The 15848-nt window shown below is 50.0% G+C and overlaps 3 pseudogenes; all 3 read left to right on the top strand.

The window, feature by feature from the left end:
* Positions 1 to 235: 235 nt before the first annotated feature.
* LOC133279177 (actin, cytoplasmic 1-like) lies at positions 236 to 1572 on the top strand (annotated as a pseudogene).
* A 595-nt stretch (positions 1573 to 2167) lies between these two features.
* Positions 2168 to 5668, top strand: LOC133279178 (actin-like; annotated as a pseudogene).
* Positions 5669 to 8462: 2794 nt separating this feature from the next.
* On the top strand, positions 8463 to 9720 carry LOC133279173 (actin, cytoplasmic 1-like; annotated as a pseudogene).
* Positions 9721 to 15848: the final 6128 nt, after the last annotated feature.

Below are 15848 nucleotides of genomic sequence, written 5' to 3' on the forward strand. Positions count from 1 at the left end.
TATGCCTGTTGCTAGCAGTAGACTACATGTGAGACTACGGATGGCGGTTAAACAGCTTCAAAGCCTTCTTCAATTCTCTTGGACATATTAGCAGGAATGCTTAATAATAACAATGAGAGGACTGTTGTAAATCAAATTATCTGAATTCTTCTCACCCTACGTTGGTCTCAATAGTTTTTCTTAGCACGAATAACTAAAGCTGCTGGAGCTTAGGCCACAAGATGCTTCTCTTGAAATGAACTTCTCTTTAACTTCCTGGTTGGCAAAGGAATGCCCTGAGGCCGGTGCAAACTGGAAGATAAGGAAGCCCCGACTAGCAGCAGAAGATGCAATCCATCCTGGTAAGAAACATCTGGAGACAGAGAAAGAATCCGCTAAAGAAGAAAAAGACCTCAGAGAAAAAGACACCTTGGGATCCAAAAAGTGTGTGGAAGGCACATGAGGAGTGTGTCAAGAGTGGGTGCCTAAATGTTAAGGGTGTAAAGGGCCAGGGATTTCTGTGTTCTAGGTCCCTTGTCACAGGCACCCAGTTTAAGCTGTTTCTAACACTCTACTACTCAAACAAACTGCCTTATTGGACTTAAAGCCTGAGACTCTGCTATGGGATACCTAGGGTGGGGAAATTTCTTTAACATGAAGTAAGTTATGCACTGAATGCAGCATCGTCACCAACTGGGATGACATGGAGAACACTGGCACCACGCTTTCTACCACAAGCTGAGAGTGGCCCCTGAGGAGCACCCTGCGCTGAAGCCCAAAGCCAAAAGAGAGAAGATGATATGATCTATATTAATAGATGATATTAGATGATTAATTAGATAATAGATGATTAATAGATGATATTCTCTATATTAATGAGAACAGTCAGACACTGGGAACAATCAGCTACTGGAATAATCTCCCCACGAAAGCAGTGGATTCCCTAGCACTGGACACTTTAGGACTTTGCTGAGACACCTACTCTAGGTCATGCTTTTCCTAGAAAGCTTGGACCAGACGATCCTCGAGGTCCCATCCAAACTGCTGTTCTATGATTCTGTGATACTCAAGACCTTCAATACTTCAGCCATGTATACAGGCATCCAGGCTGTGTTGTCCCTGTACGCTCCTCATTGTACCACTGTTACTACGATGGACTCTGGAGATGGCGTTACCCACGCTGTCCCCGTGTATGGAAGCTTGTGTCCACCCCCATGCCATCCTCCCTCTGCATCTGGCTGGCTGTGACCTGGCAGAATACCTCATGAAGGTCCTGAGAGAGAGGCTACAGCTTCACCACTACAGCTGAAAGCGACATTAAGTGCCACATGAAAGAGAAGCTGTTGGGTTGCCCTGGATTTTGAGCAGGAGATGGACACGGCTGCCTCTAGCTCTTCCCTGTAGAAGAGCTACAAAATCCCAGATGGCCAGGTCATCAGTACTGGCCATGAGAGCTTCAGGTGCCTTGCAGCCCTCTTACAGTCATCTTTCTTAGGTATGGAGACCTGCGGTATCCATGAAAAGTACCTTCAAAATTACCTTGGTTTTCCCAAATGTGGGCTCCTTCACCCGGTGTGCAATAAGCCCATCTGAGACACAGGGTACGGATAGTGTTTAATTCATATTTGCACACAGGTGGGTGTGAGGGGACAGTTCCACAAAGCTAGCACACCTCCAGTCTGCAAGCTAGCCCCTTCTGTATGTTTCAAACAGTGAAAATCAGTGTTTTCCATGTGCGTAACAGTCTGTAGCTAGAATCATTGGCTCTCACGTTCTCATCTCTATTTCAAGACACAATACATCTTTCTTTCACTACGCATGTGCGTGAGTAAAGGTCTCTGTGGGCAAGAGTGTCTCACCTCAGGGTTTTTTTTTGTATTATAATGCACCAAGTTCCTTCAAGAACACGGTTATCTTCTGTATTGCTAGCTTACCAAAATGAGTTATGTCTTTTTTGGACCCTGGGCTTCTTCCTCCTCTTTCTGAAGTTAGGTGTTGCTCTTCTTCTGATCCAAAGAGTTCATTTACCAGTCTTCTGCCTCTCCTCGATGTCTGTGAGCTTGCTCGGAGCCCAATCCAACCAAACCCTGAACAGGTCCAGACGTGGAGTAACCTACCCCGCACCTAGGGCTGTAGCTTCCCTTTTGGGCAGTGGCAGAGAGGTTTGGTGTTCTTTTAGCTTGCTGACATGGGGATGTCTGAGCACAAGGAGCAGGAACCAGACGTGACACAGAACACAGCACAGAGGAAAGGCATCAGCAACCAGCAGCCCTCTAAGTCCTTGGGGCTCCAAAACCTTTGCTGCAGGCTCCCCACAACTTTGGGCATCCCAGCTCAGCGAGAGTTCAGCCTCGCCAACACAAAACACGCTATGGCATTGTCAGCAGTGAAGAATACAGAAATATGTGGGGCCGTCTCTTCTCCAACAGGTGCTAGTCATGGTGGTGAGGAAGCAGGACAGGCTGAAGAATCAAAAAGCACGCATGCGTTTACTGCAGCTGTGGCAATGGCCATCCTTGCGTCCATAATCCTGGTAGCTTTGGGTTACCTGCTGAAATTGAAGTGGCAGCAAAGGAAACAGTGAGTTGTTTTTTCCAGCATTCTTCGTTGGATGGCTGCCCTGCGCAATGAAGCCCCTCCAGTGGCAGCATCCTGGAGTGCAGGTCTCACGGGCAGCACCATTAGCATGTCATACATTCGGGATCGTAGAAGCATAGAGTGGTTTGGTGTGGCAGGGACCTTTAGAGATCGTCTAGAGCAACCCTCTGCCAGGGGCAGGGCCATCTTTTCCCCTTGTCAGGTTGCTCAGCGCCCAATCCAAGCAAACCTTGAACAGGGCCAGACGTGGGGTAGCTACAGCTTCCATGGGCAACCAGCTCCAGCGCCTCAGAACCCTCGTTGTAACAAATGCCCTCCTCCTGTCCCATCTAAATCTACCCTCTTCCCATTTAAAACTGCTGCCGCTAGCCCTGTCACTACAGGCCTTGGGAAGAAGTATCATTCCCATCTTGCTTATTATCCCCCGTTAATACACTGAAATGCCACAGTAAGTACTCCCCGGAGCCTTCTCCAGGTAGAACAACCCCCACTGCTGGGGTGGTGTCCTGGGTTCAGCAGTAGCAGTCATGTTTGTTTTTTTTTTTCCTTTGTGCTAGCTGGTGCAGTGCTGTGTTTTGACTTCCAGCCTGAGAACAGTGTTGGTGAAGTCAATGTTTTCAGTTGTTGCTAAGTGATGTTTACCCTGACCAAGGACTTTGTGAGGCTCATGCTCTGCCAGGGAGGAGGGGAAGCCGGGAGGAAGCAGAGATGGGGCGCCTGACTCGGGCTAGCCAGGGAGGTATTCCATGCCACAGCACGTCATGGCCGGGGTTTGGGGTGACTGGGAGTTACCCGGAAGGACACGGGGCTTCCGGGTGGAAGTCGTCTTCTTGGCCGGTGGTATCGTATTCTCTTCCCTTGTTATTTTCCCGTATCATTGTTGTAGTTGATAGTTGCGGTGGTGATTTGTGTACACTGGTTGCTGGACTGTTCTTGTCTCAACCCGTGGGAGTTGCACTCTTTCGATCCTCCTCCCCGTTCCTCTGGGAGTGGGGGAGAACCCCGGTGGGGGGGGGGACACGGACCTCGATTGTTGTCAGCTCGGCACCACTCACTGGGAGTGAGTGAACAAGTTACCTGACTGGGTTTAAACCACGACAGGTGGCTGTTTCAGTTGTGAGGTTTTTCCACCCGTCCTTTTCATTCCTACTCAGGAGGACTCCTTTCCAAAACCCGTGCTTCGTGTTGCAGAGAACAACTGCTTCCTGCTGCCAGCAGTGCATTGAAGAAAGATGCAGCTACAAGGGAAAGAGATTATAACCTAGAAAAAGAACACAAACTCACTGAAACTGCCCTGGAAATAGAAGAACTCGCCAAGAAGGGGAAATGAATAAAATAGCTACATGCTGTGAAACTAGTTTGGAATCCTACTGGCACGTGAGAAACCCTTTGTGGTTTGATAGTTGGAGATGACATTACTGTAGATACTAGTAATCACTCAAATAGTGGTGACCAATAGCTTTGGGGATCTATAATCATGTGTTCCACCCAGTGGTAATCTTGTTAGCTCTGATTATATTATGCCTGTTGCTAGCAGTAGACTACATGTGAGACTACGGATGGCGGTTAAACAGCTTCAAAGCCTTCTTCAATTCTCTTGGACATATTAGCAGGAATGCTTAATGATAACAATGAGAGGACTGTTGTAAATCAAATTATCTGAATTCTTCTCACCCTACGTTGGTCTCAATAGTTTTTCTTAGCACGAATAACTAAAGCTGCTGGAGCTTAGGCCACAAGATGCTTCTCTTGAAATGAACTTCTCTTTAACTTCCTGGTTGGCAAAGGAATGCCCTGAGGCCAGTGCAAACTGGAAGATAAGGAAGCCCCGACTAGCAGCAGAAGATGCAATCCATCCTGGTAAGAAACATCGGGAGACAGAGAAAGAATCCGCTAAAGAAGAAAAAGACCTCAGAGAAAAAGACACCTTGGGATCCAAAAAGTGTGTGGAAGGCACATGAGGAGTGTGTCAAGAGTGGGTGCCTAAATGTTAAGGGTGTAAAGGGCCAGGGATTTCTGTGTTCTAGGTCCCTTGTCACAGGCACCCAGTTTAAGCTGTTTCTAACACTCTACTACTCAAACAAACTGCCTTATTGGACTTAAAGCCTGAGACTCTGCTATGGGATACCTAGGGTGGGGAAATTTCTTTAACATGAAGTAAGTTATGCACTGAATGCAGCATCGTCACCAACTGGGATGACATGGAGAACACTGGCACCACGCTTTCTACCACAAGCTGAGAGTGGCCCCTGAGGAGCACCCTGCGCTGAAGCCCAAAGCCAAAAGAGAGAAGATGATATGATCTATATTAATAGATGATATTAGATGATTAATTAGATAATAGATGATTAATAGATGATATTCTCTATATTAATGAGAACAGTCAGACACTGGGAACAATCAGCTACTGGAATAATCTCCCCACGAAAGCAGTGGATTCCCTAGCACTGGACACTTTAGGACTTTGCTGAGACACCTACTCTAGGTCATGCTTTTCCTAGAAAGCTTGGACCAGACGATCCTCGAGGTCCCATCCAAACTGCTGTTCTATGATTCTGTGATACTCAAGACCTTCAATACTTCAGCCATGTATACAGGCATCCAGGCTGTGTTGTCCCTGTACGCTCCTCATTGTACCACTGTTACTACGATGGACTCTGGAGATGGCGTTACCCACGCTGTCCCCGTGTATGGAAGCTTGTGTCCACCCCCATGCCATCCTCCCTCTGCATCTGGCTGGCTGTGACCTGGCAGAATACCTCATGAAGGTCCTGAGAGAGAGGCTACAGCTTCACCACTACAGCTGAAAGCGACATTAAGTGCCACATGAAAGAGAAGCTGTTGGGTTGCCCTGGATTTTGAGCAGGAGATGGACACGGCTGCCTCTAGCTCTTCCCTGTAGAAGAGCTACAAAATCCCAGATGGCCAGGTCATCAGTACTGGCCATGAGAGCTTCAGGTGCCTTGCAGCCCTCTTACAGTCATCTTTCTTAGGTATGGAGACCTGCGGTATCCATGAAAAGTACCTTCAAAATTACCTTGGTTTTCCCAAATGTGGGCTCCTTCACCCGGTGTGCAATAAGCCCATCTGAGACACAGGGTACGGATAGTGTTTAATTCATATTTGCACACAGGTGGGTGTGAGGGGACAGTTCCACAAAGCTAGCACACCTCCAGTCTGCAAGCTAGCCCCTTCTGTATGTTTCAAACAGTGAAAATCAGTGTTTTCCATGTGCGTAACAGTCTGTAGCTAGAATCATTGGCTCTCACGTTCTCATCTCTATTTCAAGACACAATACATCTTTCTTTCACTACGCATGTGCGTGAGTAAAGGTCTCTGTGGGCAAGAGTGTCTCACCTCAGGGTTTTTTTTTGTATTATAATGCACCAAGTTCCTTCAAGAACACGGTTATCTTCTGTATTGCTAGCTTACCAAAATGAGTTATGTCTTTTTTGGACCCTGGGCTTCTTCCTCCTCTTTCTGAAGTTAGGTGTTGCTCTTCTTCTGATCCAAAGAGTTCATTTACCAGTCTTCTGCCTCTCCTCGATGTCTGTGAGCTTGCTCGGAGCCCAATCCAACCAAACCCTGAACAGGTCCAGACGTGGAGTAACCTACCCCGCACCTAGGGCTGTAGCTTCCCTTTTGGGCAGTGGCAGAGAGGTTTGGTGTTCTTTTAGCTTGCTGACATGGGGATGTCTGAGCACAAGGAGCAGGAACCAGACGTGACACAGAACACAGCACAGAGGAAAGGCATCAGCAACCAGCAGCCCTCTAAGTCCTTGGGGCTCCAAAACCTTTGCTGCAGGCTCCCCACAACTTTGGGCATCCCAGCTCAGCGAGAGTTCAGCCTCGCCAACACAAAACACGCTATGGCATTGTCAGCAGTGAAGAATACAGAAATATGTGGGGCCGTCTCTTCTCCAACAGGTGCTAGTCATGGTGGTGAGGAAGCAGGACAGGCTGAAGAATCAAAAAGCACGCATGCGTTTACTGCAGCTGTGGCAATGGCCATCCTTGCGTCCATAATCCTGGTAGCTTTGGGTTACCTGCTGAAATTGAAGTGGCAGCAAAGGAAACAGTGAGTTGTTTTTTCCAGCATTCTTCGTTGGATGGCTGCCCTGCGCAATGAAGCCCCTCCAGTGGCAGCATCCTGGAGTGCAGGTCTCACGGGCAGCACCATTAGCATGTCATACATTCGGGATCGTAGAAGCATAGAGTGGTTTGGTGTGGCAGGGACCTTTAGAGATCGTCTAGAGCAACCCTCTGCCAGGGGCAGGGCCATCTTTTCCCCTTGTCAGGTTGCTCAGCGCCCAATCCAAGCAAACCTTGAACAGGGCCAGACGTGGGGTAGCTACAGCTTCCATGGGCAACCAGCTCCAGCGCCTCAGAACCCTCGTTGTAACAAATGCCCTCCTCCTGTCCAATCTAAATCTACCCTCTTCCCATTTAAAACTGCTGCCGCTAGCCCTGTCACTACAGGCCTTGGGAAGAAGTATCATTCCCATCTTGCTTATTATCCCCCGTTAATACACTGAAATGCCACAGTAAGTACTCCCCGGAGCCTTCTCCAGGTAGAACAACCCCCACTGCTGGGGTGGTGTCCTGGGTTCAGCAGTAGCAGTCATGTTTGTTTTTTTTTTTCCTTTGTGCTAGCTGGTGCAGTGCTGTGTTTTGACTTCCAGCCTGAGAACAGTGTTGGTGAAGTCAATGTTTTCAGTTGTTGCTAAGTGATGTTTACCCTGACCAAGGACTTTGTGAGGCTCATGCTCTGCCAGGGAGGAGGGGAAGCCGGGAGGAAGCAGAGATGGGGCGCCTGACTCGGGCTAGCCAGGGAGGTATTCCATGCCACAGCACGTCATGGCCGGGGTTTGGGGTGACTGGGAGTTACCCGGAAGGACACGGGGCTTCCGGGTGGAAGTCGTCTTCTTGGCCGGTGGTATCGTATTCTCTTCCCTTGTTATTTTCCCGTATCATTGTTGTAGTTGATAGTTGCGGTGGTGATTTGTGTACACTGGTTGCTGGACTGTTCTTGTCTCAACCCGTGGGAGTTGCACTCTTTCGATCCTCCTCCCCGTTCCTCTGGGAGTGGGGGAGAACCCCGGTGGGGGGGGGGACACGGACCTCGATTGTTGTCAGCTCGGCACCACTCACTGGGAGTGAGTGAACAAGTTACCTGACTGGGTTTAAACCACGACAGGTGGCTGTTTCAGTTGTGAGGTTTTTCCACCCGTCCTTTTCATTCCTACTCAGGAGGACTCCTTTCCAAAACCCGTGCTTCGTGTTGCAGAGAACAACTGCTTCCTGCTGCCAGCAGTGCATTGAAGAAAGATGCAGCTACAAGGGAAAGAGATTATAACCTAGAAAAAGAACACAAACTCACTGAAACTGCCCTGGAAATAGAAGAACTCGCCAAGAAGGGGAAATGAATAAAATAGCTACATGCTGTGAAACTAGTTTGGAATCCTACTGGCACGTGAGAAACCCTTTGTGGTTTGATAGTTGGAGATGACATTACTGTAGATACTAGTAATCACTCAAATAGTGGTGACCAATAGCTTTGGGGATCTATAATCATGTGTTCCACCCAGTGGTAATCTTGTTAGCTCTGATTATATTATGCCTGTTGCTAGCAGTAGACTACATGTGAGACTACGGATGGCGGTTAAACAGCTTCAAAGCCTTCTTCAATTCTCTTGGACATATTAGCAGGAATGCTTAATGATAACAATGAGAGGACTGTTGTAAATCAAATTATCTGAATTCTTCTCACCCTACGTTGGTCTCAATAGTTTTTCTTAGCACGAATAACTAAAGCTGCTGGAGCTTAGGCCACAAGATGCTTCTCTTGAAATGAACTTCTCTTTAACTTCCTGGTTGGCAAAGGAATGCCCAGAGGCCAGTGCAAACTGGAAGATAAGGAAGCCCCGACTAGCAGCAGAAGATGCAATCCATCCTGGTAAGAAACATCGGGAGACAGAGAAAGAATCCGCTAAAGAAGAAAAAGACCTCAGAGAAAAAGACACCTTGGGATCCAAAAAGTGTGTGGAAGGCACATGAGGAGTGTGTCAAGAGTGGGTGCCTAAATGTTAAGGGTGTAAAGGGCCAGGGATTTCTGTGTTCTAGGTCCCTTGTCACAGGCACCCAGTTTAAGCTGTTTCTAACACTCTACTACTCAAACAAACTGCCTTATTGGACTTAAAGCCTGAGACTCTGCTATGGGATACCTAGGGTGGGGAAATTTCTTTAACATGAAGTAAGTTATGCACTGAATGCAGCATCGTCACCAACTGGGATGACATGGAGAACACTGGCACCACGCTTTCTACCACAAGCTGAGAGTGGCCCCTGAGGAACACCCTGCGCTGAAGCCCAAAGCCAAAAGAGAGAAGATGATATAGATCATATTAATGAGAACAGTCAGACACTGGGAACAATCAGCTACTGGAATAATCTCCCCACGAAAGCAGTGGATTCCCTAGCACTGGACACTTTAGGACTTTGCTGAGACACCTACTCTAGGTCATGCTTTTCCTAGAAAGCTTGGACCAGACGATCCTCGAGGTCCCATCCAAACTGCTGTTCTATGATTCTGTGATACTCAAGACCTTCAATACCTCAGCCATGTATACAGGCATCCAGGCTGTGTTGTCCCTGTACGCTCCTCATTGTACCACTGTTACTACGATGGACTCTGGAGATGGCGTTACCCACGCTGTCCCCGTGTATGGAAGCTTGTGTCCACCCCCATGCCATCCTCCCTCTGCATCTGGCTGGCTGTGACCTGGCAGAATACCTCATGAAGGTCCTGAGAGAGAGGCTACAGCTTCACCACTACAGCTGAAAGCGACATTAAGTGCCACATGAAAGAGAAGCTGTTAGGTTGCCCTGGATTTTGAGCAGGAGATGGACACGGCTGCCTCTAGCTCTTCCCTGTAGAAGCGCTACAAAATCCCAGATGGCCAGGTCATCAGTACTGGCCATGAGAGCTTCAGGTGCCTTGCAGCCCTCTTACAGTCATCTTTCTTAGGTATGGAGACCTGCGGTATCCATGAAAAGTACCTTCAAAATTACCTTGGTTTTCCCAAATGTGGGCTCCTTCACCCGGCGTGCAATAAGCCCATCTCAGACACAGGGTACGGATAGTGTTTAATTCATATTTGCACACAGGTGGGTGTGAGGGGACAGTTCCACAAAGCTAGCACACCTCCAGTCTGCAAGCTAGCCCCTTCTGTATGCTTCAAACAGTGAAAATCAGTGTTTTCCATGTGCGTAACAGTCTGTAGCTAGAATCATTGGCTCTCACGTTCTCATCTCTATTTCAAGACACAATACATCTTTCTTTCACTACGCATGTGCGTGAGTAAAGGTCTCTGTGGGCAAGAGTGTCTCACCTCAGGGTTTTTTTTTGTATTATAATGCACCAAGTTCCTTCAAGAACACGGTTATCTTCTGTATTGCTAGCTTACCAAAATGAGTTATGTCTTTTTTGGACCCTGGGCTTCTTCCTCCTCTTTCTGAAGTTAGGTGTTGCTCTTCTTCTGATCCAAAGAGTTCATTTACCAGTCTTCTGCCTCTCCTCGATGTCTGTGAGCTTGCTCGGAGCCCAATCCAACCAAACCCTGAACAGGTCCAGACGTGGAGTAACCTACCCCGCACCTAGGGCTGTAGCTTCCCTTTTGGGCAGTGGCAGAGAGGTTTGGTGTTCTTTTAGCTTGCTGACATGGGGATGTCTGAGCACAAGGAGCAGGAACCAGACGTGACACAGAACACAGCACAGAGGAAAGGCATCAGCAACCAGCAGCCCTCTAAGTCCTTGGGGCTCCAAAACCTTTGCTGCAGGCTCCCCACAACTTTGGGCATCCCAGCTCAGTGAGAGTTCAGCCTCGCCAACACAAAACACGCTATGGCATTGTCAGCAGTGAAGAATACAGAAATATGTGGGACCGTCTCTTCTCCAACAGGTGCTAGTCATGGTGGTGAGGAAGCAGGACAGGCTGAAGAATCAAAAAGCACGCATGCGTTTACTGCAGCTGTGGCAATGGCCATCCTTGCGTCCATAATCCTGGTAGCTTTGGGTTACCTGCTGAAATTGAAGTGGCAGCAAAGGAAACAGTGAGTTGTTTTTTCCAGCATTCTTCGTTGGATGGCTGCCCTGCGCAATGAAGCCCCTCCAGTGGCAGCATCCTGGAGTGCAGGTCTCACGGGCAGCACCATTAGCATGTCATACATTCGGGATCGTAGAAGGGTAGAGTGGTTTGGTGTGGCAGGGACCTTTAGAGATTGGCTAGAGCAACCCCGCTGCCAGGGGCAGGGCCATCTTTCCCCTTGTCAGGTTGCTCAGCACCCAGTCCAACCAAACCCTGAACAGGTCCAGACGTGGAGTAATCTACCTCGCACCTAGGGCTGTCTCTTCCCTTTTGGGCAGTGGCAGAGATACTTGGTGTTATTTTAGCTTGCTGACATGGGGATGTCTGAGCAGAAGGAGCAGGAGCCAGACCTGACACAGAACACAGTGCAGAGGAAAGGCATCAGCAACCAGCAGCCCTCTAAATCCTGAGGGCTCCAAAACCTTCGCTGCAGGCTCCCCACAACTTTGGGCATCCCAGCTCAGGTGCACTTTGAGCGTGTGTTGACATCCTTGGGGTTGTTATGCAAAGGGTCTGGCTAGCGTGGCTCTACTTTTCTTCCTCGTGGCCCCTGTGCCGCTCTGCCTTGCATTTGGAGCTACAACAGCCTTGGCTATTGCTGAGCAGTGCTTGACCAGCATCAAGGCTTCTTCTCCATCCATCCCCCAACCAAAGGCTTGCAGGCTGGGAGTGGCAAGAGGGTGGTAGGGGACTTCCCGCGGGTACGTTCTTCATGTCTGTCTGCCAGAAGGAATAAACATGTACTTTTTAGTATTTTAGTCAGGTGCAGTTCAATGACACATTTTCTCTAAAGGTCTTCAAGGTGACCAGGGTCTGACAGCATCTGGCACTGGTAAGTCTTGACCATTTTTCTAGTTTGAGAACAGGTGGGTGGTGGGCTGCTGGCTGAGGTCAACCCATCCCACAGTAGGAGATCAGAGAACACACCAGATGACTTGGCAGGCAGGAGACAGCGTCCTTGCCAAGCATCTCTGGCTGTGTGTAGATGGTGTCCCCAAAGCACAGATGGAGGGTGAGCACACAGGCCTCTGCAAGGCCCTCCATGCCCTGACAGAGGTGCCCCGTGACACAGGATCCCTGTCATGACACGCAAGGGCTCTGTGACGTCACATATACGTATCCTGCCTTATTCTGTGTCTGGCTTCGGAAATGCCAGTCAGCACTCGTGGCCTGGAAAGTGCAAGGCAGGTGGAGGGTTGAGGTGATGAGAACCATGGGGGCACTGTGGGGAGCCTCCTCCTCCCGTCGCTTCCCCTTCATCCTCTTCCTCCTTCTCCTGGCAGCCCTGCATTTTGAGGGTAGCCGGGCTCTTCCATTGGCAGCACGACGTCCAGGTAGGGCGGACAACAACAGAGGCACCATCTTCAGGGCGGGTGGGAGGCAGAAGCCCTGTGGGGAGGCATGGAGGTAACACAGCTGCTGTGGACCCACTTGGTGAACATTTTGTGGTTTGATATTTGTAGATGACATTGCTGTAGATACTAGTAATGAAATAGTTGTGTTTATAACTTCAGACAGATTAAGGGATGCGACTTTAATTATGCAGCAACTCTTATGCCTTATCAATTGTTACAATCTTATGCACTTGAGTCAAGATTTACTGCCCACCCCTTTCGCAATGCAGCTTGCATTAGTGAGGAAAGTACTAAACCGCGGTGAGCTGTATCAACTACTAGACCCGTGTTTTAAACTATGGATGAACCCCTTCCCAGTTCAGATCCCCACAGTAATATCCCCCCATCGGTGTTCTTCCTTTGACCCTGACCCACAAGGTCTCTTTTGACTCATCATCCGTCCCCAGAGTTCCGTACACTCCAGCCTACCACTGACATAAATAGCCACTCCCCTTCCCCACCTGCCTGGCCTGTCTTCCCTAAAAAGCCTATAACCTTCCTTTCCAACACTCCAGTCATAGGAGCCATCCCACCACTCTTCTGTGATGCCAACGATATCGTACCCCTGCAGCTGTGTAGACATCTCTAATTCCTTTCGTTTATTCCCCATACTGCAGGAGTTTGTATAGAGGCATCTGAGCCAAGCTCCAAATGAAGCCAGCTCATTGGCTGGAGCAGCTCTGAAACAGCCCTGCATTGCTCCAAGTGTTTATTACAGGTGCTGACAAGTGACTGGGAGTGTTGGGATGAATCGATGCCTCCCTCCAACACATCTAGTTTAAAGCTGCTTTGACCAGCCTGGCAAGCCAACCAAGTCAGCGTTTCCCCTTCTTAATCACCAGCTCCACCAGCCTCCAGTAAACGTGGCCTCCCAAATCACAGAATCATAGAATCATAGAATAGTTAGGGTTGGAAAGGACCTTAAGATGATCTAGTTCCAACCTCCCTGCCATGGGCAGGGACACCTCACACTAAACCATGTCACCCAAGGCTCTGTCCAACCTGGCCTTGTACACTGCCAGGGATGGAGCATTCACAGCTTCCCTGCACAACCCATTCCAGTGCAGTCAAGTCCCTAACCAAACCCCTGACTATGGCACCACCGTTCTAACCATTTATTAACCTGCCAAATCCACCTGGCCTTGTCAAGGTCCTCCCCTTTGACCTGGAGGATTGAGGAAAAAGCTATCTGAACCGAAAAGCCCCTAACCACTTTTCCCAGGGCTCTGTAGTCCTTCTTAAAGATTCCCAGGCTGCTGCTGTCAGTATCACTAGCACCCACATTGACCATTAGAAGTGGGTAGCAGTCAGCAGGACTTCCTAGACCAGGCAACCTCTCAGCGACGTCCCTGATCCGAGCCCCTGGCAGGCAACACACCTCCCTTGAGACTGAGGCCAATGGATGGGTGCCTCTGTTCCTTTCAAAGCAGAGTCCCTTACTACTGTGACCTGCTGCTTTTTCCTGGAGGCACTAGTAGTGACCCTCTTCACTGTGGCATCAGCTGGTTGTTCATCTGGTGCAGCGTGCATTTCCTCGTTAGCCCCCTGCAGTTCTGGGTGGGAATGTTGGATTTTGGAGGAACACCCTTGCTTTTTAATTGTCCTCTTCCTCTTTTCCACTGTTTCCTTTGTTTTCTTTTGTTTTTTTTTTTTTTTTGCTTCCTAACAACTCCCAGCTTCCTGGATTAATGCCTTCCTCCTTTTCTCTATGGGCTACAGTGGACGCTTGTGACCCCTGCACAGTCTGGGCCCGGAGCAAGCAACACTGATCCCTCTCTACTTCCCTGACATCTTTCAGCTACTGACAGTATCCCGCAGCTCAGCTCCCTGCTGCAGGAGGGCCTCCACCAGGGCGCACCGAGTGCAGCCCTGCCCATTGTGCGCCCTCGCCTCACGAGACCAGTGCAGGCCCTCTCTACACTCCGAGCTCTGCACTGCAGCCTCCCCTCTCATCGGCTCTGTCTAGTGCCGACGCTGCCACCGCCGGGGCAGCCAAACCAGAGCTCCCAGAGCGGGCCCTGGCCCTGGCCCTGAGGCGAGCGCTCTCCCTTGCTCGCGCTGCGCACCGGCGCCAGCTGCCGCGCCACGCCCCACTGCTGCGCCACGCGCTGTTCCCGCTCTCCCCGGGGCGGGTTTTCCCTGCTCAGGGTGCGCCCGTTCCACCTGGCGCCGGCTCCTGTGAGTCCTTGCTCGCCTCAGCGGAGCCCCAGGCTCCTGGGCAAGGCCTGGAGAGGGCTTGAGGTTCCCTCGGTGGCTCCCGCCGCTCAGAGCTGAGGCTGGCGGACACGGGGTTTCCCCTCGATCCGGGGCTGAAGGCTCCTCTCCGGAGCTGCTCACCTCGGCAGATGACCCATGACTGCTATTGCTCTGTGAGCTTAACGCCTTCCTTGCCCCAGAACTTTCCACGCCAAAACCCATACAGGTACCCTTGCAGCTTTGGGCCTCCTGGACCCTGCTCATCTTCATGCACTATCATCCACTTCTAAAGAAGTAGACTGCAACACGTGAGGGGAACATTTCTTCTCCAGGTGTGATTACAGCTGTGGCTGCAGGCCACGTTTCCCCACCTTGTGATCTGGGTGACATTCTAGAGCTTCCGGGGTAACACAGGGCTAAGGCATTCTGCTTCGTTTCTCTTTTGCCTTTTTTATGACTTTGTAATACTGCATTGCACACCACTGAGGAACAATATCCCCAGCTGTGGACCCTCTTTGTAAGTGGTGGGATGAGTAGCATCAGAGCAGGGAGCTTTTCCTTTGATCCTGGCAGAATCTGGACCTCCATGTGGATCTCACAATGGTCCATGATCCGTGTCCAGTCTCTGGGGCTCTTTTATGGAGAAGTGTAGTGCAGACTGGAAGAAAAATCTTTCTCATCTCTGTTTGCTTACAGCTGTGCATAACGGTCACTATTCCCACCGATACGACTATCTGCAGCATAAAGAGATTCCTAGTGGTAAGTAGTCACTCCTTATTCACTGTGTATGGTCACCCTAACCCTAACCCATCCCACAGTATGAGATCAGAGAACACACCAGATGACTTGGCAGGCAGGAGACAGCGTCCTTGCCAAGCATCTCTGGCTCTGTGTAGATGGTGTCCCCAAAGCACAGATGGAGGGTGAGCACATAGCCCTCTGCAAGGCCCTCCATGCCCTGAGAGGTGCCCCATGACACAGGATCCCTTTCATGACACGCAAGGGCTCTGTGAGGTCACATATACGTATCCTGCCTTATTCTGTGTCTGGCTTCGGAAATGCCAGTCAGCACTCGTGGCCTGGAAAGTGTAAGGCAGGTGGACGGTTGAGGTGATGAGAACCATGGGGGCAGTGTGGGGAGCCTCCTCCTCCCGTCGCTTCCCCTTCATCCTCTTCCTCCTTCTCCTGGCAACCCTGCATTTTGAGGGTTGCCAGGCTGTTCCGTTGGCAGCATGACTTCCAGGCAGGGCGGTCAACAACAGAGGCAACATCTTCAGGGCGGGTGGGAGGTAGAAGCCCTGTGGGGAGGCATGGAGGTAACACAGCTGCTGTGGACCCACTTAGTGAGTAAGTGGTGGGATGAGTAGTATCAGAGCAGGGAGCCTTTCCTTTAATCCTGGCAGAATCCGGACCTCCGTGTGGATCTCACAGTGGTCCATGATCTGTGTCCAGTCTCTGGGGCTCTTTTATGGAGAAGTGTAGTGCAGACTGGAAGAAAATTCTTTCTCATCTCTGTTTGCTTACAGCTGTGCAT

This window comes from Pezoporus flaviventris, unplaced genomic scaffold (genome assembly GCF_033815535.1).
Source record: "Pezoporus flaviventris isolate CSIRO_AGI_PZ_B2104156 unplaced genomic scaffold, CSIRO_AGI_Pfla_v1 ptg000072l, whole genome shotgun sequence".
In the NCBI taxonomy this organism is placed as follows: Eukaryota; Metazoa; Chordata; class Aves; order Psittaciformes; family Psittacidae; genus Pezoporus; species Pezoporus flaviventris.